General features: G+C 51.6%; 1 protein-coding gene across 4 annotated transcripts in view; it reads left to right on the top strand.

Annotated features, from left to right (window-relative positions):
• Positions 1–14,125: 14,125 nt before the first annotated feature.
• Positions 14,126–25,706, top strand: part of Disp3 (dispatched RND transporter family member 3) — a 48,596-nt gene continuing 37,015 nt past the window's right edge. For all 4 annotated transcript variants that reach the window (XR_015619761.1, XR_015619762.1, XR_015619763.1 and 1 more), the window contains 1 exon segment: positions 14,126–14,332. The gene's annotated coding sequence lies outside the window, so the exon portion shown is untranslated.

Here is a 25,706-nt window from a genome sequence, read left to right as displayed (position 1 = left end):
CATGGGTCTGCTGCAGCTTCCTGTCTCTCTGTGTGTCTCATTATCTCCTTGGGAAGGAGCTGGTTCATGTGCAGGGCACCCAGGCCGTGCAGGGTACTCAGGCTGTGCAGGGCACCCTGGGAGCCTCCGAGTCTGCACTTCTAATCCATGGCAGGACCAACATTGGACCCAGATTGATAGGTGGGAGTTCGACCAACTGCCAATCAAGTGCAGTGTGGGTGGCGCCATTACCTTCCATTACCACCCCCTTCATCCAGGCATTCAAACCGTTCTGTCTGTCTTCACCACTGGTTCTAGTCCGTGTGTGTGTGTGTGTATGTGTGTGTGTGTGTGTGTGTACGCGTGCGTGTGCATGTGTGTGCTAGAGCATGCACTCTGTCATACAGGGAGGCCAGAGGACAATCTCGGATCTGTTCTTAGGAGCTGGCCACCATGATTTTTGAGACAGGGTCTCTTACTGGGCCTGGTGCTCATCAGTTTGGCTAGGTTGACTGGCCAGCAGGCCTCAGGAATTCACCTGTCTCTACCCTCCCTGCACTTAAATTACAAGTGAGCACCACCGGAATTTTTACGTAGGTACTGGGGATGGAACTCAAGTCTTTATACTTAAGTGGCAAGCACTTGACCAACGGGAGCCTTCTTCCCAGCCCCTGCATTTGAACAAATGCCAACAAGTTGCTGGTGTTACTGGTCCATGCGATGCCCTTTGAGGAACAAGGTCCAAAGGAGAGAAAGAGATTTCTGTGTCATCTCCAGCCTGGCATGTTTTTACGATCCTGCCATAGAGAGTCCCGTGTCAATGTCAGTATTTGCGAGACCTCCCCAGATGGAACTCCCAGAATCTCTGGCAAACACTCTCTCTGTGAGCCCTGAGCAGGAAATGCGGGGAGCCTCTGGAGCACACCACCCAAGCACAGTCCCCAAGGACCTCGGCTGCCTTTGCAGGCAGGAGCCTAGCATGCCAGCCACTGCTGAATGCCTTCATCTCCATTCTGGTTTTTAGATGTTTTGCATGCAAAGCCAACCCTTAGGCTGGTAATCGACATCTCGCTTTTTGCTAGTACTTCCCCCAAATCCCACTGTCACTCTGCCTAGGATTCTTCCTGCCCAAGTTGCCTATAGGGCATGTCAGTCAATCCACGCACTTACTGAGCACCACTGTGTGCGAGGGAATGATAATCTGCCCCAGCAATAACAGCAGTAGGGAAAGTTTGGCTCTCCACATGCACAACGAAAGCTCTTCCCAGCCCACTCCCCCCGCCCCCAGATAGGTTTAATCGCTCTGGCCTTCTTTATCTCTTGGACACAACAAACTTACGGTTTGTCTGGCTCAGGTTGTTCAAAATTTTATGATGGTATCGTTGTGGACTACGGTCCTCCAGGCAGGGCAGATACTCCCTACAGTCTTACTCTGAGCAGCCGAGACTCCCTGCAGGAGACCCTCAAAAATGGAGGTGCCCCATCTATGCAGCTATGGGGAGACTGCCTTCCGTGCTGGGATGAGACTCTCTTTGGAGATGTGGCTGATCTGGGATCGCCAATATAAGCAACCCCTCACCCAAGCTCCTGTAAGCAAGCCCAATAAACTAACCGGGTTGCTGATCTAGGCTTGGGTGGGATCCTTTCTCTGGTCTGTCATTGGCGCCCTATCTGGAGTGACCAGACTTGTGTTCTCGTCTCCCCAGGGAAAGGTAACACAGGAAATGGGATTTCAAGTTTATTTAAACAGACCCTGTCAGTTGTAAGACACAACGAAAAGCTCAAATGTGGAGCCAAGACTCCAGGCATAGCTTGGTCCAGCCCTTCAAACTACATCTTTCTCTGCCCCTCAGTTTGTGGTGCCTTTATTCTTAGAACCGATATTGTGTTCAGAGAAAGCTCATGTCCTCTTGGAAAAATGAGAGTCTCTTGCCAAAATTGATAATGACATTAAGATTGATTACTAAACTGAATTTGCTACCAGGCCACAATGGCCGTGAACCACACACAGTGGACAGGGGGATAATAGGCTACTCTGATTGGCTTATCCTGACCCCAAATGCGTGTCTCCATCCAAATCAAATGGCTAAAACGGAAAAGACGATTTAGAAATTGAGGGAAAGGGGTGGGAGTCATTTCCTATCAAAATTGGCTGGACATGGCTGTGGCAAGATGGCTCAATGGTCAAAATTACTCCCTGCTCTTCCAGAGGACTCCTGGGTTCAGTTCCCAGAACCCATATCAGGAAAGTCCCAACTGCTTGTAACTCATGTTCCAGGAGATTCCATTTCTCTAGCTTCCCCGGGCACCTGGACTCATGTACACAAACCCACACAGAAACATACTCAAGCACATAATTAAAAATAAAAATAGATATCTTTAAATGGAAGGTAAACAAATATAAGAAGGTAAAAATAAAATCCCGAGTTTCTCAGGCCACACTGAGCAATGATGCTAAGAGAACATCGGGTAAAGCTTTTTTAAGCTTATTGCCAGTGTGTGGTGTGTGTATGTGTGTGTGTGTGGTGTGTGTGTGTGGTGTGTGTATGGTGTGTGTGTGTGGTATGTGTGTATGTGTGTGTGTGTGGTGTGTGTGTATGTGTGTGTATGTGTGTGTGTGGTGTGTGTGTGGTGTGTGTGTATGTGTGTGTGTGTGTGGTGTGTGTATATGTGGTGTGTGTGTGTGGTGTGTGTGTGGTGTGTGTGGTGTGTTTGTGTGGTGTGTGTGTGGTGTGTTTGTGTGGTGTGTGTATGTGTGTGTGTGGTGTGTGTGTGTAGTGTGTGTGTAGTGTGTGTGGTGTTTGTGTGGTGTGTGTGTGTGTGTGGTTTGTGTGTGTGTGTGGTGTGTGTGTGTGTGGTGTGTGTGTGGTGTGTGTGTGTGGTGTGTGTGTGTGGTGTGTGTGGTGTGTGTGTATGTGTGTGTGTGGTGTGTGTGTGTGGTGTGTGTGTGTGGTGTGTGTGGTGTGTGTGGTGTGTGTGTCTGGTGTGTGTGTATGTGTGTGTGTGGTGTGTGTGTGTGTGGTGTGTGTGTGGTGTGTGTGTGGTGTGTGTGTATTTGTGTGTGGTGTGTGTGTGTGGTGTGTGTGTGTGTGGTGTGTGTGTGTATGTGTGTGTATGTGTGTGTGGTGTGTATGTGTGTATGTGTGTGTATGTGTGTGTGTGGTGTGTGTATATGTGGTGTGTGTATGTGTGTGTATGTGTGTGTGTGGTGTGTGTTGGTATGTGTGTGTGGTGTGTGTGTATGTAGTGTGTGTGGTGTGTGTATATGTGGTGTGTGTGTGGTGTGCGTGTGTGGTGTGTGTGTGTGGTGTGTGTGTGGTGTGTGTGTGCGTGTGTGTGGTGTGTGTGTGTATGTGGTGTGTGTGTGTGTGGTGTGTGTGTGGTGTGTGTGTGTGGTGTGTGGTGTGTGTGTGTGTGTATGTGTATTCGTGGGCAAGCTTGAGCATGCACATTACACACAAGATCATAGCATAACTTGTGAAGGTTGGTTCTTTCTTATGTGGGTCCCAGAAATCGAACCCATATCATTGAGTTTGGCAGCAAGTACCTTTATCTGCTGAGTCACCTTGTCAGCCCAACTTGAGGCCTCGAAAGGTCCTTAAAGATCCCAGAATTTGGACAGCAGATGGTGCCAGAAGGTAGTGTGGTAATGGCCCATGGTCCCAGCTCTCTCCCTCTTCAGAAGTGAGCAGGCACCCGTTCCCCCTCTCAATGTAGAGCTGCTGAGGTTGGGGGGTGTGCTCTCTCCATGGATCTGCGGATTTCCAGCCAGCCTGGCTCAACTTCCAACGGGGAGCGTGGGAATGAGCGAAAGCCTCTGTAGGTAGTAGTTGTAAGCGGGAAACTGGGGAACTTGTCTAGTGGCTTAGAAGGAGCATCTAGCTATCAGTTTCTTCTATAAATCGGAAGAGAGGCATAGATACAGTGTGGAAGATTGCTTTTCTGGTCTCTGTCCTTGGGTCTCTTGAGGTGATGTCTGACATTCCCACACACCCTTGCCAAGGCCACAGCTGGGTGGGGCCTACCTCCCGAGAGCTGTAGCTGAGAGCAGCTAAGTGTGGGCACCAGGAACTCAGCTCTGAACTGTCTTCAGCAACAGTGCCGGGTGCTTTCAACCTCTGAGCCGTCTCTCCAGCCCCAGGATAGGTCATATTTATGGGTCCCAGTTGGCCTAGTGTGCTTTCCCTAGCTTAGTGAGAAGAGGGATGTAGAATTACCTCAGACCCTTCAAGGACACCCATTGCAGAGGTGGCCTGACTCAAGGCCCACAACAGAGCTCCCAACCCGTCTTAGAGCCAAACAGAAACTTCTTGTCCCATGCGTCAGTGGATTCTTGACGCAACATTGCACCACGTTTCTGGAGCCTCGTTAGAGATGAGGCAGTAGGATCTCAGGTCTGTAGTACTCCACAAAAGGCACGTGATCACAGGACAGTCTAAGAAACGTCCATTTTCCCCTCACCTCAGAGAGGAGCTAACCTGACTGCGGAAGCCAGGTGGTCCCACAGCTCCAGGTTCTGCTGCCCACGGTCCCCCTAAAAACCTTCCTGGAACCCCTGCCTGGGAAGTGGCCCCTGCAGTAATTTAAGAGCCCTCACATTTAAGGAACAGCCTCCATATAGAACACAAGTCAGGCTGGGATAAGTGCAGAAATAGATGTGTGAATTTGTTCCGGGAGCCAGGAGGGGGTGGGGTGGCACTCTGGAGAGAAAAGGTGCGGGAGGATGGGGGTGGATTCTCCAATGATAGAGTGAGCTGGCCCAGGGATGGATGAATGTCCTGGCAGTGAAGAAGGAGAAGGGCATTTCATGTGGAGGAAGGAATGTGAGCCCAGCCGGAGCACCCAGGAGCCCGACCCACGTGTTCGACAGGGGCCTGGTGAAAGCTACAGAGGACTACAGGCAGATTATAGGCTAGAGTGAGGTCATGGAGGAGGAGAGGGCCAGGCAGTATGGGGCTTGGAGCCTCTGGAACATGGACTCCTCCCCGTCCCCCAGACCTCCAAAAGACAGGGTAAAGGGAACTGTCCTGGCTCTTGAAGTTCCTCTCACCAGGTCCAGGTGGAAGCAAGGATTGGGCTCAGGGTTCTGTAGAGCCCTTGGGACCTGCATAGTAAGCAGGCTTGGCAGGTGGGAAGACCCAAGGGAGCTGCTGCAATTAAGAAAGAGGGAGTGTAGTTTACATGAACGATACAGGGTAAAGAGTGAGCTGCCAGCTAAGGCAGGGTGACTGGAAGCAAGGGGCTGGCACAGCCCTAGAGGAGCCATGGACTCCTTCCTGCTCATACTTCTTGGTGTGCGGCTGCTGTGTGGAGGGCATAGGCCTGGGAGCCAGTCAAACCTGGCTTCAAATCCTGCGCTCCTACAGTTCTATCATCTACTAACCATGTGACCTTGGTCTAGGGACTCGATTTCATGATTACCTCTTTTGGTTTGGCGGTGGTGGCGATGGTAGTTTATTTTTCGAGACAAGGTCAGATGTAGCCCAAGCTGGCCTGACACTTGCTATGTATCCATGGCTGACCTTGAACCTCTGATCTTCCTACCTCCATTTCCTAACTACTGTGGTTACAGGTCCCATGTCTGGCTCTGTTTTCTATAAAAAAAAAAAAACCTTCTAGGATTGTTAAGAGGGTAAATATGAGGCTAGTCAACGTTTACTAATCATGCCTCTATCTTCCACACCCCTCGCACAGCCTCAGTCAGTAGGCACCGCTATGAGCCCCCTTTACAGATCAGAAAATTGATGCACAGAATGGTTTGGTGACCTGCCCAAAGTCACACAGCAAGTAACTGGAAGAAGTGAGACTTGAACTCAAGTCTTCTGAGTCCAGGGCTTGAGTGCTGAGCCTACACACCCTCTATGAGATGTTGATTAAACTCATGTATCACGATTTGCTTTCGAGGGCCTTGTTATCTGAAACCTACGTAAGAAACAGATGAACACTGAGAACAAGCAGATAGCTGTGAGGCAGGTCCTGCAGAGAGGTCCCTGGGAAGTTGGGATTTTGTCCGGAGTCCACTGTCAGCACACCGCTGTCCTCTGCACCTGTGAGGAAGCAATGGCAGTGCCTGGGATCCGCCATGCATCAAACCACTGTATTGTTCCATTTTTATTTTATTTACTTACTTTTTTTGAGGCAGGGTTTCTCTGTGTAGCCCTGGCTGCCCTGGAACTCACTCTGTACACCAGACTGGTCTCAAACTCCCAGAGATCCTCTTGCCTCTGCTCCCATGTGCTGGAATTAAGGACGTGCGCAACCACGGCTCAGGGTGTTTGTTGTTTTAAAAGACAGCACCTCAGTATTTAGCCCAGGTTAGCCTAGGGCAAAAGATCCTCCTGCCTCAGCCTCCCGAGTTCTGGCATCACGGCAGCTGCCATGCCTAGGTACAGCCGTTTTATGAGGTAGCTTGAAGGTGATTTCAGAGCGGCAAGACAGTATTAAAAACAGCTTCCAGGAACAATGTAGCTATCAAATTCACTGGGCACCAGTGCTGTGGTCCAAGCCACAGACCACATATCCTGACCACTTGAAATGACAGTCGCACAATATCCAGGGAGGCAAAGTCCTCTGCATCTGGGTCCCCATGAAATAGTATCTCTTTCTGATTCCATTTCTGTTTCTCTGGTTTTGTATCTGACAAGTTTCACTGTCCTGGGCAGACCGGGAGTAGGGGTTGGGAGCTGGGGTTCAGAGACTCACAGTCTAGGCTGGGTGATGATATCAACTCTAAGCTTCAAAGGAGACACAGCCTCCCAACAACCCATCAGAGACCAAGGGAGAATGGTTCACCATTTCTGGCCTTCCTGCCCTACAGGGTGCCACCAGCCCCCAACTCTTGGGAGAGTAGAAGCCCATGGGCTGGGCTTGAACTCCCTGGGCCTTACAAACCTCGACTTCTACATTACATTTATCTCCCTAGAAGGAAGATAATTATTCCCTCAGGGTCATGGGAAGATGAAGAAAGAGGGTAGTGGATTATTGGGACCAGTATGAAGGGAAGAGGTCAGGGAGTGTGGGAACATTGGACTAGACAAAAAAGGAGAAAGAGGAAGAGGGAGAGAGATACAAGAAAATAAGAGAGGGGACACCATTAAACCAATTCTTCAGCCAGAAGCTTTGGCTAGGCTGCTCATACACACAAACACACACACACACACACACACACACACACACACACACACACACACACACACACCCTCGGGCGCATGTACGCGTGCTAAGGCTGCTCACACATTCCTTCTGCGTCCTGCAGACACATCTGCCAGATGTGGCTTGGGTTGCCAACAAGAGCAGCTGTCCCCCAACGTGCTCAGATGCAAAATGAGGGCTGAGAGATGCCAGGAAGGACACAGAAGAGAGGTGGCCAAAAGGACTGCAACACCAGGGAGCAGACACCTGTCCTGGGTCTTGGTTTTCCTGTTTTCTTGAAGAAGCTAGATGATTTGAAGACCCGTGCCACAGGAGGCCAGTGCTGTGGTGTGTCTGAAGCCTTTATTCCTGCTCCCTGGGTCCCTAGGAAGACTGGTTGTGACTCCGCTTCCTTGGGGCTGGTCCTTGTAGTTTCCTGAAGCAGGTTTTATCTAAGGCAATCTCAATTTCAGTCTCAAGTTGAATGTGAACTTTGCCTTAGACCAAATGACATTTTTTTTTTTTGGTGGGGATATGCTTAAGACCTTGTGTGCAACCTGAAGTCCACAGACCCGGAGCAAGCAGGCAGGGTTCCCAAACATGTGTTCACCACAGAGAGGTAGAGAGGTGACTGTAGCAGACCTCGGTTCGAATCTGCTACAGAACCTACCATGTCTGTGCTCATGAGAGAGCCATCTCTGACTCTGTTTTTACAACCACTGAGTGGGAAGAATGTGTTAATGAACCTGGGCTACAGAATCAAGTTGCCTAAATTTGACTCCTCAGTTTATCTCCTTGGCGACCTAGAGCCATTAATTACTCCTCTGAAAATAGATTGATAGAAAGATGCACTTCCTGGGTGGTGGTGGCAGGCGTTGGGTAAAAGCACACGCACACAGGGCCTGGCACCAAATCCATGGCAGCCATTGATCAGAATCACAACCGATATGGTTGACAGCATCCTTGCTGCCTAAAGGGCATGTGACCTAATGAAATTCAGATGTGACCACCAGCCCTCTGCTCCAGCTCAGTGCCCTACCGCTGTGTTTTTGGCACAGAGTTCTCTACACCCTGCTCGCACAGTATGTGCAGGAATAGAAGCTGGCACTGGGGGGCAGCCCATCAGAGCCACACAGATTCCTCACTGGGGATATGCCAGGAAAAGTTCTTTCTTGCTGTCACTTCAGAGTTCTGGATGGGTCCTAGTGGCCAGGGTTAAAATTGGCCTGTCTCCTGGTGCCAGTGGGCCGCAGAGCTGGGTGGAGTATTAGATGCCGGCCAACTTGTATCAGGATGCTGAGGACAGACAAAGGCAGAATGGACTAGAGTTCCAGGCTGAGCCACAGATGCAGGATTTCCAGGAGCCTTGAGTACCTCTAAAGGGGCAGAAGGCAGGCAAGACCTCTGCCCTCTCAAGGTTTGGGTGACCTCACTGAGCACTCGTAAGCCAGGCAGCACAAACTTACACTTGAACCTGAGCACTGCTCAACATCACACATTCCAAGCCTCATAGCACACCCAAGGTTTAATCTGTTTAAAAACTTTATCCAACCACGGCAGGTGCCGGTCACTGTCCGTGGTGCTGAAACGGCCCCTGAGCTAGGCTGTGTCTTTGGATTCCTCTCTCGGGAGTCAAGACCAGGGGATAATTTTTATTTCCTAGCTTGATAAAGAAGTATATGGTTTCTTTTGCTCTTGCATAAACATGGGTGTGTGAATTTGCTGAGAGAGTCTGTGTGCTTAGCCTCATGTTCTCTGGATCTGCATTTTGCTACCCCTGCCATTTGCCCTTTTGAAATCAGAGCCCTCCTATTTCCTCTGATGCTGTGTGCCCACTGCACGTATATCGGTCCTCCCACGCTTTCCTGGGATACTCCATCAGGGCACCTCTGAGCACATCTATTTTGGTATTCTCACTTGGCAAGCAGGAACAAGGGCCCTGATGCAAAAGGACACTAAGCCCAAGAAGTGAGTTCCAGCAAATCTGGGGCCAGCACCTAACTCTTCTTACTGCTGGTCTGCCTCATCCCCATTATCCCACTCTTCTCTGGGGTCATGGTCTCTCCTTTAAGGTCCTTTTTTCTATACAGAACAGAAGCACCATCTTTATTTCCAGGTCATCACATATCACTTGCTGGACGTGTGTTTTGCTTGGCCTCTTCTGGAATCACCCTTTACGGGGGCCCAAGTAAGAATGGAAGCCCAGAGATGGGAGATGGCTTTTACCACAGCACAAAGCAGGCATGTGACTGGACTGGAATTAAACTGGACTAGAATTTGGTCTGGGGAGGTGGCTCAGTTATCAAAGTGCTTGTTGTGCAAGTCTGAAGGCCTGAGTTTAGAAACCAATGGGCTGGACTGAGAGTGATGGTGTACACTTGTAATTACAGCACTGGGGAGAGACAGGAGGATCCCAGGAGCTTGCTGGACAGACAGTGGGAGACTATATCTCATAAAATAAGGCAAGGGGCTACAGAGGAAGACCCCCTGATGTGGATGCTTGGTCTGTGCATGCATCCAAACCCATGCACAGAAATACACGTGGTAAAAGCTCTAGAACTTTGGGGATGTCTCTTACCCACCCACCCCTGAATCCATTAGAGCAACAAGAGCACCAAGGGATCTATTTGCAGCCACAACCTGGAGACTCTATGATCCCCCACAATGTGACTGTTCCAGTCAAAAACACTCATTTAGGTCTTTGGCACAGTCCTTGTCTTCGCTCTCGGTGCTACATGAATATCTCTCTGGGTCTGGTCCTCAGTGACATTTATTCTCAAAGGTATCAGCAATACCGGGTCCTCTGAAGGTGCTGGGAATCAGAGCAAAGACCCCCCACCCCCAGAAACACGGATGGGGGCTGTGGGGTATCTTGTCAAGAGATGATTACGCGGCAGCGTGAATATTGATGGAGCTGTAATTGGCTCCCTCTTTCAGAGCCCGGGCGTCTGCAGGCCCAATGCTGGGGCTAATTGTTGCAGGCAATTAATAACTTGGATTGTATTCACTCTGGCGCAGGCTGCCTGTTTCCTTGGAGGAGGCAATTGAGGCTGGGAAAGGAACGCTAGGCCTGGCTGCTTGCAGAAGGCTGGGGGAGGAAGGGAGTACTGCCCATTGGCCAGCCCCCGGCCCTGTGCAACCCAGACTGGAGCTGGCTCTGTCGTCTCCCCCAAACTTCTTTCTTCTCCTAAATGATAAGTTCAGCTACTCTCTCCTTATGGGAATTCTAGAAGCTCAGGCTCCCAGATGGAGCTTTAGGGAGGAGAGAGCTGGGCAAAGAGGAAAGAGGATATTTCAGGGGAAGTGCAAACCTGGACCCTAGAAGGCCTGGAATTCAACCCGAGTCCCCCCCCCCCCACACTAACTTGTTACGTGACCTCAAGAGGACAATTTAGGGAAACTCAGGTTAGTTTACCAAGCTCTTTCCCGAGTAATCCGACAATTGCTAAAAGCGCAACCAATCATTCTATTATTTATCTTTCTGGATGCATCAAATTAAACTCTGCATAAGACACTATTGAACAGTTGCCTAGAAACACATCCTAATCTGTCATAAAACCTGCTGCAAGAGTAGAGGAGGTGGAGGTCCTTGTTAATCCCATCTTGCAGATGGGTAAACTGAGGGTCACTGAAGCAAGCTAACCACCCAAGCTCACACAGTTAACACAACACACATGCACACAAACTAACCCCAGCATTCCCCCAAAGTCACAGTGTTAGCAGAAAAAGAAATGAACTACTTCCAAAGGTATTTATTCCCTTCCACCATGCTGGGACAACATGTTAATGTCCCATATTTTTAAAGATAAACACTCCCAACCCTCCCCATATGCTTAACCCTCAGCTGCTCAGCCATCTGGTGAAATAACCTGATTTGTGCACAATCTTCCTCACCGATGGAGCAAAGAAACAGGAGGAACTGGCATCGGGCTCTTTTTTAGCAGGAATCTGAAGAAGACCCGGATGTTTGCCCAAATCCAAGCCATGCAATGTGCTACATGCTGCTTTTCCATAGAGATGTTCTCATCTGGTAAACCTTGATAGCCCCTGGTGTGAGGCAGGCACTTTCACTCCATTTTATAAATAAGAGGGGAGGTGGGACCTCGGCAAGGGAGGTGATTTCCCCAAGGACACACCGCAGCTTGGAAGGAGTGGACCAGGAGAGTAGAGGTAGGCTGGAGGCTTAGCTCTGAGGCCCTGCTTGTGCATAGCTGCAGACCAGACAGAAGGAGCATTAAAGGAAGAGATCCGAGGACAAAGTAACCCTTTATGGCTCCCATCCCTTTCAAAAAAAGACTTTTCAGTTAGCCAGGAAGACAGAGTACAGGGGAAGCAGCCCCTGGGCACCAAGAGATGTTTAAATCTCAGGACTCGGGATACACTTTGGCAGAGGGAATGATAGGGAACTGTGGAGCCAGAAGGTTGAATGGGGAGTTGCGGTCTCTTCTACCTCATCATGGGGCCACCAGAGTCATCTCTGGGGAGCTTCTGGAGGAAAGGGGTTCAGGGAAGTGCCTGAGATGGGACAATGATCTCAGACAGAGGGATCAGACAGGGAGAGAAAGAGCTGAGATCGGCCCTAGAGAAAGATCCTCACAGCTCTCCACACTTTGACCTGTTCCAGTGCCACGGCAGGCTTCCCTTTACCGCAGACATATTTCAAAGGCCTGGTTCTATTTGCATTTTAAAACCCTGCTGATGGCCTGGGAAAATCATATCCTTTCAGAATTTCTGAACATCACCCTGCAAAACACACACACACACACACACACACACACACACACACACACACACACTCCACGGTCTAGCCCCTGCTTCTGTGCATCCCCTTTGAAGGAGGTTGCCTTACCAAAGGCAAAACTAGTCTTGGCCCTCTGGAGACTACCTGGACATCTAGAGAGGGGAGAAATGACTTTAATGAAAGTAAGGAGAGTGCAATCAGGACCCTTATTGGATCTCCTAAATGTAGCTCCCAGGAGAATGGAGGTCATATCCACAGGCGTGGGTTGGTGGGAGGCCCAGCACCCCAGGAGCACAAATAGGGTGCCCTGTGATTCAGTCACATTGCAGGGAACAGCATGAGGACTTTGGAGGAATCCTTAAGGAGGTTCCTTGAAACAAACTGAAAAAATACCAAGCCATTCACCAAGAAAAGCAGCCTCTGCTCTCCGCTGGGCATGGGAACACACTTTGTGTCTCCCATTGCTCCCTTAGAAACAAATATTTCCCTGGTTCTCCTTCCTCCCTCCCTCCCCCATGGCTGCTCTTTCTCTGCCTTCCCCTGGGATATGTTATGTGGAGCTGGACATTTGTAAGGCACTGCAAGGCTGTTCTACCTAGAGTACCACATTTGGCTTCTGCTCTTGTGACGGCAATATACATAACCTCCATTTTAGGCTTTAGTCTCTGTCTGTCTGTCCATGCATCTGTCTTCTCTCTCTCCCTCTCTTGGATCCTTCCTGCCAGGAGCACTCCATAATCCAAATGTCTTCACGGTGGTATGAATTCACTACATATCTTCAGACAGATTTGATGGCTGGCCAGTGTGTCCCCCTGACAACCATTTCAGAGCATGTGGTGCAGGGACAAGAATGTCAGGGCAGGAACATTGGTTCTGGTCATTCACATCTGCACAGATGAATTCTGGGGCAGCCAGGATCATAAGCACCTAAATATCCACCTGGCAGACAGCCTGTGAGTGCAGTCCCCAGGGATTGTGTCCAGAAAAGCTAACTGGATGTTGCAAGTGAGCGACACCAGGATTTTACTGCAGAACCCCGAAGTGAGAGGGGTTCAGAGAACTCCCACTTTGTCTTCTTAATCAAAGCTTAATTATTTACAGTATGTATGCTTGGAGGGGATTTACATGTGTACCACAGTGCATGAGTAGAGGCCAGAAGACAGGACACAGAAGTGGGTTTGCCCTGGGGATCCAACTTGGGTTGTCAGGCTTGGCAGCAAACACCTGCTAAGCCATTTCGCAGGCCCCTAGGTTTCCTCTTTCAAGAATACCGATGGGCTACACAGCAAAGAGTTAGGTGTGGGACTTTTGATATTTTTATTTCATAATGATCCTGCATTCTCTCATATAAAATGGGGTCTCCTTGAGGGCCAAGATTGTAGCTCACTTGTTTTTTTTATCTTCCTGGTTCTCCAAAAGTTCGCATTCTTGACTCGTGTCATAATCACCTGGGTGACCTCTTAGCCGGCAGTGGCGTCCCACCTGCAGCAGGAGGCTGGCGCCAGGTCCGTTTGAGGGTTCCCTTGGCTCTCCTTGGGTGACATCAAGGCCAATGCCTTTGGAGCACTGAAAGAGAAATGAAGCTGGAGATAGCCTTGGTTTCTAGGTCCTTTCTTCTTTGGGTATCTTTTCAGCAGGGGGTGTCAGGCGGACCTTGTGCTTTGCTGGACGAGTGCCTGGTCCAGGGGCTGGCAGGGCTCTGGGCTTTGCTGCCAGAGAGGTGAATAGAGGAGGGAGGAAGAGATGATGCCAGGCGCCTGGGCTTGGCAGCCACCTCCGGAGGGCACCCGGGGATGCCCTCAAGTGTCCAGCAAGCTGGTGAGGTGCCAAGGCTGGGCAGATGGGGCTGAGAGCCGCCAGCCGGAGCGCACGCCTGGGAGAGACCTGGGCACCCGGAAATCTAGGGGGCCAGTAGCGGGTATGGTCAGGTCCGTTTGCAGTGACTAAGACTGACCCCCAGGGGTCGCTGCGCTATGCTCTGTCCCTGCTCGCCAACTCGGGGAGCTGGCTGTACCACCACGCAGCTCCCGCAGGGGGAGAGGTAGCCAGGGCGGCGCCTGGCGGCGGGACCGGGAGACAGCAGCGCGCGGCGGAGCGCAAGCCCTAGCCGGACGGTGACGCAGAGCCCGCAGGCGCTGATGCTGGAGGCGCCAGTAGCCGTGGGGCGGCGCGACTCCAGAGGCTGCCCGGGACACCCCCGCACCCCGTGGTAGGAACCGGGACCCAAACAAAGGCGGGCGGCAGATAAAAGGCGGCGGCGGCGCCGAGTGCTTCGCGTGCGCGCTGGGGACGTAGTTGTCACGGACCTGGCCGTGGTCTGCACGCCGGCGAGCGGAGCTTGGGGGCCGCTGGCCTCCTATAGCTCTGAGGACCTTTCCTTCTGAAATTCCCTACAAGGGACAAGTGTTCGAAGCGGGGTGGTCGAAGTCCCTTAACCCCTGAGGCACCCGTGTATCAGCCTAGCTCGTCTCGGACAGCGAGGTGAGTGTGACGGCCGCTGGTCGCCATCGGGACTGGGGATGCGCTGCTCCGAAGAGGTGAAGGGTCTAACGCGCCACACGTGCCCCAGCCTGCGCGGGGAGGAGGCGGGGGAAGTGCGGGAAGTTCTCTCGTTCTCAGGCCACCCCGGGCAAGGGCCTCAACGCCCAGGAAAGCCGGCTGATGGGGACAGAGTTCCCATCTCAGAGCTTGTCCCTGCGCCCCTGAGGCTTGCATCAACGCGTTGGGGACCAGCTGCAGCCTCGGTCTGCGGGAGCGCGTTTAATGTCCAGAATCATCCTGGTTCCCTATCTCCTGCTCATCCCTGCTCGTCCCAGTGGGTGTCTGTCTGGGTCCATAAAAGTTGAGTGTCAGCCTGAAGCCATCCCAAATCCGCTGTCCGCTAGGCTTCAGAAGAGGGAGGGGACAGGAAAGCTACAGCCTCTATAGTTGCCCCCTACTTGAGCGCACTCACGCGCTTGGCGGGACGTTCTTTGAGTCTTGGGTTGCGGCTAACCCGCTGCAGGTGCCGCTGGGTGCCAGGACCTCTGGGGCTCCGGCAGGCGATGGAAGCGGAGCGCTAGAGGATCCTTGGGTCAGCCCAGAACATCCGTAAGGACTGTGATGGGGTTGGCATCTGAGCAGCCGTGGAGCACAGTCGGGGAAAGATTACCAGCACGAGTGGCGGCGAGTCCGGATGGCCAGCCCTGCCGCTGGGAGAACTTTTCCCAACTCCCTTGGGAGACGCCTCCCTGGAGTCTTCCTCTGTCCCACCTCTGTTCGGTCCACGGATGCTTCCTGAGTCTGGGTGCGAGTCCTAGTCTGGTTGCACTCTAGGTCAGCACCGCGGACAGCGCACTGAAGCCTACAGCCCCAAGCACCATCCATACGCAGGAATGAAGCACACGCACGCACTTGATATAGAGCACTCACGAACACTCCACTCACAAATTCACACTCCTTTCTGGTAAATATATTCCTATATCGTGGCTCATAGGCTCACACAATGCACACAGAGACCCAGGATTCACACCCACGTGGACAAGCCTCGTCTTCCCACAAGCCCCAGTTCGTGGGCCAGGACTCATCCCACTCAACGTTCGCTCTCGCTGGAGGATGCTCAAAACCCCCAGACTCCAGAGACCGCTGCCTAGGACCCCGCACTGATACCTCACGGTATACAGGGACTCAGGCTGTGGGTACACACACGAACACACAGTCTCGATCAGCCCCCCCTCCCCCTTCTACTGCAGACCTAGAAGCAGCTGTTAGGCTCAAAGGAAGCTCCGGGCAGCAACCCAGCCAGGCAGGCAGGCGCCTCACAGTCTTGGTTGGAAGCTCAGTGTCCATTTCGGACTCTCCACCCCCATGCCCGCTCAAGCCTCTTCCTGGCATATCTTCTCCCTTCAGGGTCTGCAGTCTTTGCTAGCACTCTTTGTTGGCTGTTCTCCTTCCCAGGGTTATCTTTCAACTGCACACCCTCTAGTGCTTCCCGTCCATCATCTTTTCTGACTGTCTTCGTCTTTTTTCCTGACTTCCCTTCACTGGAGACTGATGTGGTCTGCACTCTGCTACCCGTGCTGGTACCACTGGCCCTTGGGGCACAGACTCTGGCTTGCTTCCTCGGCTGCAGTTTCCATTCACCCATTCCTGTCTCTTCGAGTATTTGCCTCTCTCTCTCCTCAATAGCTTCAGCAGCTTTTACTGACAATCTTGGGAAATTTTTCAGGGTCAGAGCCTCAGAAAAGTGTCTCAAGGGGCCCCTGAACCTGGTGAGCGGGACAGTTCTGGGGTCACGGGAAGCCTCAGTCATCCCTCCCCCCTCCTCCAGAGCTGTCGTTTGAAGGGATCCAGACCCAGGCCTCAGCTTGCCCTTTGAGACTGCCTTTAAAATCCTGAAAAGGCTTGAGAAAATCCTTATAGTAGAGGGAGAAATGAGCCTGAAACAGAGATTCCTAGTCCCTGGTTTTAATTGGTCACAGGTGCCCCGTGCTCCCCTGGATAGACTCTCGCCATACTCTGGCTTTGGGCTTTCTGTTGTAAATGGGCAGGGTTGCCCGTGAGATTGCTTTTCGGATGTGATCGTGAAGAATGTTCACTCTATAGTGAATGTCCTGACTTGCACAGGATTGAAACCATGGTTGTAACTCACAAAGGTTATGGTGCTTCCCGCTGCTTCCTGAGAATCCCTCACTTCTGCTAAAGACACCCTACTCCCAAGTGAGGGATGCTCAGTTCATTTTCTTAATAGGACCAGAGATGCCAAGTAATTTTCTTACATCACACAGCTCAGGCCCAGTTTCCATGGAGGCAGGCACTGATGAAGTCCTCGCTTCTGGTGATGAGGACCCCCCTCCCCCCTTTCTGGCACACCTGGCCAGAAAGGCAGATGGAGTTGCTAGGTTGACGGTCCTTGTCCCCAGACACATGGTTTCACAGAAGGGACTGTCCAAGATATATCACCAGCAGCCTCAAGTCTCTAGGACTCAACCAAGCAGGCTGGTCTTGATCTGTGTGTGCACTGAGGGAGGACAGGCCTCAGCACCATTTGACTAAGCTGTTTCTCACAGAATCCTGATTTGAGGGCTGCAAATCGAGGTGCCTAGAGATATGGTGGGCTCCCCCAAGGGAACCACCAACCAACTATTGGTTGTATATAGTCACCCCAAGATGATGGTCACAACAATGGCATAGGAACTGATCGTAACAGTCCTGGTTGATAACTGATAGCCGCTGGATTTTAATTGGAAGCTTGTCTCTCTATCTCTAGTTCCTCCCCTTTGAAATCATCCTCTCACCAGTACCCCCCTCAGTGTTCCCTTTCCAGCATGCTCAAGTGTGACCACCACTGTCCCTGTCCTAGCTCAGCGAGCGAGGGAGCCAAGGGGCTTGTCATTTGAAACCCTCTCTCTCTCTCACTGCCCACCCTCCCCACCACGGGAGCCTGTTTCTGCCTGTGGAGCATGAGAGGCGTCAAAGTCTGTCAAAACACCCTCCAAAGCTGGATTCCAGAGCACCAATATCCCGGGGAAAATAAATAAAGAGAACAGCAGCAGCCCGGAATAGAAACACGCACCCAGTCGCAAATACGCATGTTTTCCACGAGTCTCGTTTCACGGGCAGGCAGTGCAGCACGAGCTCCAGCTGCTCAACAAAGGCCAGAGGCAGGGACGGTACCGTTCCAGTCCAGGGAAGCCAGGGGACTCTTCCCAGCCAGCTTGTTCCCCACACTGGGAAACCACAGGCCACACTCGACACCGGCTGCCCTGGCTGGAAGGTTCCAGGAAGGGGATGGTAGTTGATAGGTTCCTGAGGGTTAGTCACTAGCTCACTGGGAAGGGACATGCAAGGCTGATGGCCTCACGTCCCCTGTTTACCATGAGAGGCTGGCAATGGCAGCACCTTAACAGCAGTGGCTGGTTGGATGCCTGCCGCCTATCAGGCAGGAAGCACATAAACATGTGGTCGTATTTAAGCTTCTCGAGGCATGGGGTCATTATCCTCAGGGGATTCGTGGGAAAAAGAAAACAGAGAGTCTATCCTGAGACCTCACGACCTGAAGAGTCCAAGTTGGACTCTTCCTGCCTCTGCCTCCCGAGTGCTGAGATTAAAGGTGTGCGCCGCCATACCAGACAGGACCAAATTTTGATCTGAATGACGCAGAAGTCTCCTCCGTGCCCAGGATTCTGCGCTGTCGTAGTTATTTCTTTCGTGTTTATTTACTACGTTCCGTCAAGAGAACCAACCACTCGTGCTTGGTGTAGCAACTGAGACTCTTGTCTCAGGAAGCAAATAAAATGAAAAAACAGACCCACCTATGTGATCGTTAGCGTGATCAAATGTGTCTCTAAGTGGCCTGAGTGCACTGGGTAGCTGGGGTTTCTGAGCCATGACTAGGCTGAGACAGGGTCTGAGTGCCTCACTGCTGCATCTCAGGCCCCGTCTCCTGCCTTGGGAACCCAACCACAGCCCTGAGACGGAGTCCCACTGTAGATCTTAGGCTAGGAAAGACAACATAATTCAGAAGAGGTCAGAGCCAAACAGACTTGGCGAGCAGGGAAGTGACTTCAGAGAAGGCAAGTAAGTTCCCTAGCGTCACACAGCATTCTTGCACCAGAACCCGAGTCTCGAAGAGGCTGGTTCTGGAGCAGTCTGGTTGGCTCTAGGGAACTGAATTGATACAGGCAGTGAGTCTAGCCATGTCCCTTCAAGGGCAGAGATGAAATTCCTGTCATTGTTCAATCCATCCCTGCATCCCTGTTGATGTCAGCCTGAACCTCTTCTAACCCCGGGCCTACAACAACCAGCAACTGAGGCAATACAGCATGCCAGCTCTTGCTAAATATCCTTTGTCCTCTAATGCCCACAACCACCCTGAAGACAGGCGTTCTTGTTCTAATTCACAACGGGAGGAAGCAGGTGAGACTGGAGAGGTTGGGTCGCTCGCCCAAGGTCATATCACTAGTTAAGGAGCCATTGGGGTCCAGCAGAGCCCCTGCCAGAAGGTTCACTGTGAGAATGAGGAAAGGGAGGCTTTGGGACCAGAGCCAGGGGGAAGGTGCAGCCACTGGGCAGCTCCAGGCTAATTCTATGACACCTCTCCAGCCTTGTCTTGATTGCTGGCACCGGCAGCTGCTGTGCTCCTGCCAATCCCTGGAAGGAGGAGACCCAGGGAAGCATCTAGGACAAGCCATTGCAGGATGTCACTAGAGGGTCAGGGCAGGAACATCTTAGGTAGTGAAGCAGCTAGATGAGGACACCATGGGATGCAGTCCCTAGATTCTGGCACCCCACTCCCTCCTTTCAATGCCTCTCTCTAAGGAAGCGAGCCTGGGAACCTAGGAAGTCTGAAGCTGCGTTGGTGACAGGCTCAGGACTCAATGTACTGCAAGCAAGAAGGTCAGGACATGGGGCTGGGGATTTAGCTCAGTGGTAGAGCGCTTACCTAGGAAGCGCAAGGCCCTGGGTTCGGGTCCCCAGCTCCGAAAAAAAAAGAACCAAAAAAAAAAAAAAAAAAAAAAAAAGAAGGTCAGGACAATGGAAAGATCTGTATGGGTCCTGATGTTAGCCTCTTTCATCCGGGCCCCCAACAGAGGGCAATTTTTAGAACCAGGCAAGACTATCCTGGGAGAGAGTTTCAGGGTCTTAAACCTCCTGGGAAAGGCTTCTTTAATCCCCTGCACCCCTGAGTGTCCATGCACAGCCCCATGGTGTGCCAAGCACTGGGCATTCAAAGAAAGATCTATCTGGAGCCCTGTAGAGTACCATGGAGTCCCCTACCCCGTCCCTGACTCCTGCCCCGAGAGCAAAGGTGATCAGTGATCCAAGTGATTGCTCTCATGTCTCTCCAGAAACAGAAGAGGGACCCAGTATTTTCTGGAACTGAGGACCTAATCCAAGCAAGCGGTCTTCTCCAGTTCCGGCAGTAAATTTCCATAGGTGCTATAACAACCAGCAGGCTACTCAGCTTCCTGTCTTGGTGGCTGTGGTGGGAGGCGCCATGGGGCCAGTTCCTCCCAGATGACATGTGGTCCTGATATCCAGCACACATATGGTACCTTGGTCAGTAGGAGAAGAAGCATGGCAGGCAATGGGCATCCAGATCTGCCCGAAGGACAGGTAATACCTTCCCGACTCTGGGGAAGATACACACACGGAGCCCAAGGGCAGAAAGACGGCGCTAAATTGGGACACTGGGAAGTGACGTTTCCCCATTGTCCTGACCTTGGTACCGAAGGGCTTCTTAGGAGCCTTGCTGGGGTTAAGCTGCAGAGAGGTCAGCCCAGTTATAAGAATGACTCTGAGAGCAAGCAGCACACCTCGTGGTTTTAAAACTTTATTTTGTATGTATGAGCATCTTGTTCACATATGTATATACGTGAACCACATGTGTGCCTAGTGCCCATGTTGGAAGAGGTTGTTGGTACTGGAGTTATGGAAGTTGTGAGCCACCAGGTGGGTGCTGGTCCTCTTCAAGAACAAATGCTCCTAACTGTCGAGCCATCTCTGCAGCCCCAGGCAGCAGACTTTGAATGTCTGCTCCACGGGTGACATTCTGTAGATCTTGTCAGTTAGCTGGCATCCTGTGCTCACCTGGCAACAGGTGGCACCTACTGTGTCCATCATAAGGGCAGGAAGTGGGAAGGGCAGAGAGAAGTGAAGCAGGAAGCAAGAGAGACAGGATTTGAACCCAGACAAGGTGATGACAGGCCACTACGACAGGATGAAGTCCACAGTTTGGCCTTCGCTCACACAATTTGTGGAAGCACCTTTTGGATCCTCAGTGATTGGTGGTTTGTATGTCTGGCTCGGGGTGGGGACTGGCCGTTTGTAGTTCTGACTGCCAAGCAGCAAACAGATCACTTTTCTGATATCCAGATGCGGACAGCATCTGGCTGACTGACAGGCCATCCTCTGGCTTTCATCTGGATAGCTTCCCATTTCCACCCGTGGTAGACACAGGTGGGCCCCAGGTCCCTCTGAGTATAGTAGCATCTGGGGGTTCCTGGATGAAAGCCTTGGTTTAAAAGCTTCATTGTGTGGTTCACAAAAAATAGGACACTGGTTTTGGTTCTTGCCTGCAGTCCAGACCTGAGAGAAATTAAACCAGAAAGAAATCAGGCTTTGGAAAAGCATCGGCCACCAGATAAAACCCTTCCTGGTCTGGCTGGGGGCAAGTACCACAGTAGCAACTGCTACCTGCTACCTGCAAGGCAGCCTGATTGCCCTAGCAAGTCTGACAGAGGCTTGCAGCAGACCATCCGAAGTAACAGCTAAAATCTACGATACACAAGGAGATGTCAGAATCAAGAGATATTTTTTGGGCATCAGAGAACGCGAGAATGGGTCTAGGGTGAGAATTTAATGAATCTTTTGGAAAGAAGGATTTCACAAAGTCAAGATTAGGATGGTTTAACAAGAATAACAGTAGAAAGTACCAATAGGGTGGAATGGATGCATGGGTGGATGGGTACGTAGACGGTTTCATGCCTGTATGGATGAGTAGGTGGGTAGATGTATACATGCATGGAGAGATAAGTGCATGGATAGATGGATGAATAAGTGGATGGATTTATGCATGCATGGATGAATGCATGGATAGATGGATGGATGGATTCCATGATGAATGGATACATATGTGAGCAATGGATAGATGATTGCATGGATAGGTGAATGGATGGATAGGTGATTTCATGAATGGATGGATACATGGATGGATGGATGGATAGATAGATGGCTGTTTACATGGATAGGTGATGAATGGATGGCTGTCTACATGGATGCAAATATGCATCAATGAATGAGGTAGACACATGAGTGGGTGAGGAAATATGATAGGTGGATGGATGTGTGTGTGTGTGTGTTTATGGCTACATGAATGCATGCATGCATAGAAGAATGGGTAGGTAGGTACAAGCATGGCTGGGTAGATAAATGATGGATGGATGCATATATACGTGGACACATGAATAGGTGATTGCATGGATGGATGGATGGATGGACAGATGGGCAGACAGACAGATGGACAGATAGATGAATGATGGATGGAGCTAAAGGGCTTTCTAATTAGCTTTTATAATCAGGGTTTTGACTGACAGGCCCCCAACCCCCTGTACTGACAAAGGAAAGACTCTCTGTCCCTATCCCCATCTTCAAAGAACTTCCCTTCCTCCTGGAAGAGTTGGCCGTTACTAGAGGAGGCCCCTGAGTCTGGGAAGCCTGGGGAGGGATCTTTGGCTCTAGATTAGAGATCCTGACAGATTCCTCTCCTGGAGGGATGTATAGTAGATGAAGCCAAGTCCAAGCCTAGGGTCCTGGCAAGGCCTGACACAGTGGGGTGGGGAGCGACTGCTTTCCTGTTACTGCCAGTTTAGCCAGGGGCAGCATCTGAATAAGAATCAGTCTGGTTTGTTTGCCTTCCCAGAAGACTGAGTGGATTGCCCCTTCCTCTGCAGTCCTCCATCAAAGCATGCCTAGACTCCTGCTCATCCTGTGGGTCTCCTGCCCTGAGGTGATGTGGGGCCTGCAGACAAGGTGATTTGATCCCGTGAGTCTCATTCTCTCACTCCATCCTGAAGGACCCTCCGTTATGGGATTCCCTTGGCTCCTGGCTGTGGAACCCCAAGTTCTCAGGGAATCAACACCTCCCTTCCCAGCTAGCTCCGTTCTTCTCTCACCACCTACGTCCTGACCCTTTAGGGATTTTGGAAGACAGAACTGGGTTGTCTTTGAAGCTCATTAGATTCAGCCTTCCTGCTGACAGAGGGCAAACAGGAGACAGGGATGAGACTTGGTAACATCTCAGTGATATCAGGACAGGTGGGATGGCTGTGGAGGAGGGACCAAGTGCCTCACTGGGTCTCTCCAGATCTCTGGGACTGGAAGCAGCAGTTGTTAGCCGTAGAGCCCTGGATGTTCTCAGTACCTTTGTGATAAAAATTGCAGAGTCAAGGCTAGACTCTCGAGGTTCCACTCTCCAGCCATAGCCCCTGACCCCAGCTGCTCAACTCTGACCACTCCTGCCTATCTCAACAGACAATGGACTCATCACAGGGTGGGCTGAGAATTAGAGCACTGTCAGACTCCTAGCTCTGCTGGGGACCGAACCCAGGGCCTTGTGCTTGCTAGGCAAGCCCTCTACCACTGAGCTAAATCCCCAACCCTCCACTGAGCTAAATTCCCAACCCCGATCCATGCCAATCTTAAATAAGGAGGACTACTAGGTGCTCCTCCAGCACTGACCACACTCCTTACATGTATGCTGGAGCTGCCAATCACCAATCACTGGGAAAGCCACTGACTTGGACACTGAAAGGAGAATTCACCAGGACACCCTCAAGGCAAAGCAGGATGTCAGTCTCTAAGGTTGAAGTTTCCACTCACCTCTCTCCTGGGGCTGCCGTTCTGCCATCTCAGCAGAGACCCTGCCGAGATTGCCCCTAGAATGACGGGGGTTGACACTGGGTGCGCACACCAGCCAGCGCGCATGGCGCGTATCTGTGAACAGCACACACCGGTGAGGGTCAGAAGGGCTGATTTTAGAGCCCAGCATTTTCAAACATTTCAAACTCAAGTAAAACCTAACGGTGAAAAGTTCAGGTCTAAACAAGCCCCAGTAGTCCCTTAAAAGATGCAGTTTTCTGCTTTGCAAATTGGAAATCATTCCTTGGGGGTGGAAAACATGAGACCTAATGGTCTGCAAGCCGGAAACTGCTGCAGAGCCGCAGTGTCCGAGTCCCCTAGGTTGGGAAGACTGAGGACGGGCAGAAAATGGCTCCAGCTTGGTAGATGGAGCCTGGGTAGCCTCTACCGTTCTCCTGCCTCTCTCCTCTGGGACTAGCCTCCTTTGTGCTCTACGAGCCTAAGTTCTCCAGGGGAGGGGCTCTGGTTTAGTCACAGTGCTCCCCCAAGGCTGGAGCACCCTGCTTTAGCTCCTGACCATCTTAGAGCCTCTCTATTCCCTCCAGTTTCTCTCTGAGAGGCCACGGGCTTGGACTCATGGGTGGGATCGAGGTGTATCTGAGGCTTTTCCCAGAACTCGGCTACATTGTGTCTCAGAGGAGGTAACAGTGTCCAGCACATACCTACTGGCTATTCAGCTATCTCGGCTACGGCTACGGCTACGCAGTCTGATGTTACTGCATTGCCCTGGAGGGCCACTCCCTCTACCCCATTACATAGTAGCTTGTGATGGGCATAAGGGCAGACCTCCCCCGGCACTAAGCTTCCTTTGCCCTGCTCCCTCCCACTTACATTAAGATAATTCTTCCCACTCAGTATCTGGTAGGTGGGGGACATACAAGCTCAGAGATGGTAGATGACCTGTTCTAAGTCACACAGCAGGTCTGTGGCAGGTCAGGACCCTACTCCAGCCCCTGGCCAATTCTGCTGCTGCAGGCGCCCATCACCTGCCCCTGGGCAAGCTCCAGGAAGAGCTGCCTGGAACCGGGGAAGCAAGAGTGGTTTTACATATTTGCTAATCGGGTCTTAGAGAGAGAAGAGCCCTGAGCTCATCAGCCAGGAAGGAATCCAATTTGGCTTTTATAGCCCTGGTTATTCACCCTCCATTGTGGGTTCTTCTCTTTTTTATTAGCCCAATCTTCTCTGGGGCTGGAGAACTGACTGCAGAGGCTGCTGAGCTCTAGGGGTCCCAGGCTCCAGAGCCCCTCATGGCATTCTAGACAGTGGTCAGGATGTGCTGGGAAGGGGCGACAGGGTGGGGTTTTTGGAACCTTCTGCTCCTCCCACCAGGAGTACCTGGGAGCGTGTTCTAATTTCTATTTCTATTCATGCTGCTGGCTACATTAAGCTTTCATTGTCTTGTTCTCTGTGATACCGAGGCTGCTGTAAGGGCCCCAGAGTCTGGGCTGATTGATGGGTCTGGAAAGAGGCCTGAGCTGCACAGGTAGGAAAGAGGAAAAGGAGAGAGAGAAGGAGAGATCAGTGGGTGGAGTCCCTTTGGCAGCGGAACAGGGTGCCTAAAAGGACGGTTTCTGCTTTCAGTCTGCAGGAACTCTAGCCGGCCCTACCCTGCGGGCAGCTAACTGCTCTGTGAACTGAGAGCAGATGAGAAACGGAATAAAAACCGGTAGGGCTCAGCAGCTAAACGAACGCGCTTGCCTCCAAACCTGAGGGCCCCAAGTTCCAGCCCTAGGACCCACGTAACGAGAGGAAGTAACTGACTCCAGCAGAGTGTGCTCTGACCTCTGCACGCATACAGACGTGTGCACACACAAAATGAATAAAATGTACATCTTAAAGAGCAGGCCACACAGTAGGGCCTGGCTGTTGGTAAGCATCCCACCATCCAATCAATGGAGAAGCATTCGTGGCCCCAAACGCCCAACTAGTGGCAGTGTCAGGACTCGAACCCAGGTCTTTCTAACTACACGGCCTGTGCTGCTCAGCTCACCCTTCAGCCCTGGAATCAGACCCTGGTTTTAAGTCTCTAATAACCTCTTGCTGTCAAGGGGAACCACTCCCGTCCCACGGAGCCCACCAGAGAGAATCCACAGAATGGCAGAAACACAATTTTGAGACTCTCTGGAGACTCCGGGACAGTGCCCTTGGCTGATATACTGCCCAGAGCAAAGCTTGTTTGCCTGATATATTTCTAGCCTGTTCAGTTTTACGAGTCAGCGCCCAGTTTCCTCAGCAGCCACCAGCTTGGGGAGGATGGCCGTCCCTCATCTGCTCTGCCTCAGCAGCCTGCACATCTCTGAGAAATGAGGGGCTTGGGCAGGCTTACCACAGCCCTTTCTACTGCCCCTCCATTTCCTCCTCCACCTCACCAAAGCTCCCAATCAGTAAGCCCAGGTCCCGTTGAGCCAATAGGATAGTACTTTCTGGGAACACGCCTCCTGCAGGAAGTCTAAGT

The sequence above is a fragment of the Rattus norvegicus genome, chromosome 5, assembly GCF_021556685.1.
Source record: "Rattus norvegicus strain SHRSP/BbbUtx chromosome 5, alternate assembly SHRSP_T2T, whole genome shotgun sequence".
NCBI classification, from domain to species: Eukaryota; Metazoa; Chordata; class Mammalia; order Rodentia; family Muridae; genus Rattus; species Rattus norvegicus.
The sequence above is the reverse complement of the archived record's forward strand: the minus strand, read 5'-3'. Positions and strand labels throughout refer to the sequence as shown.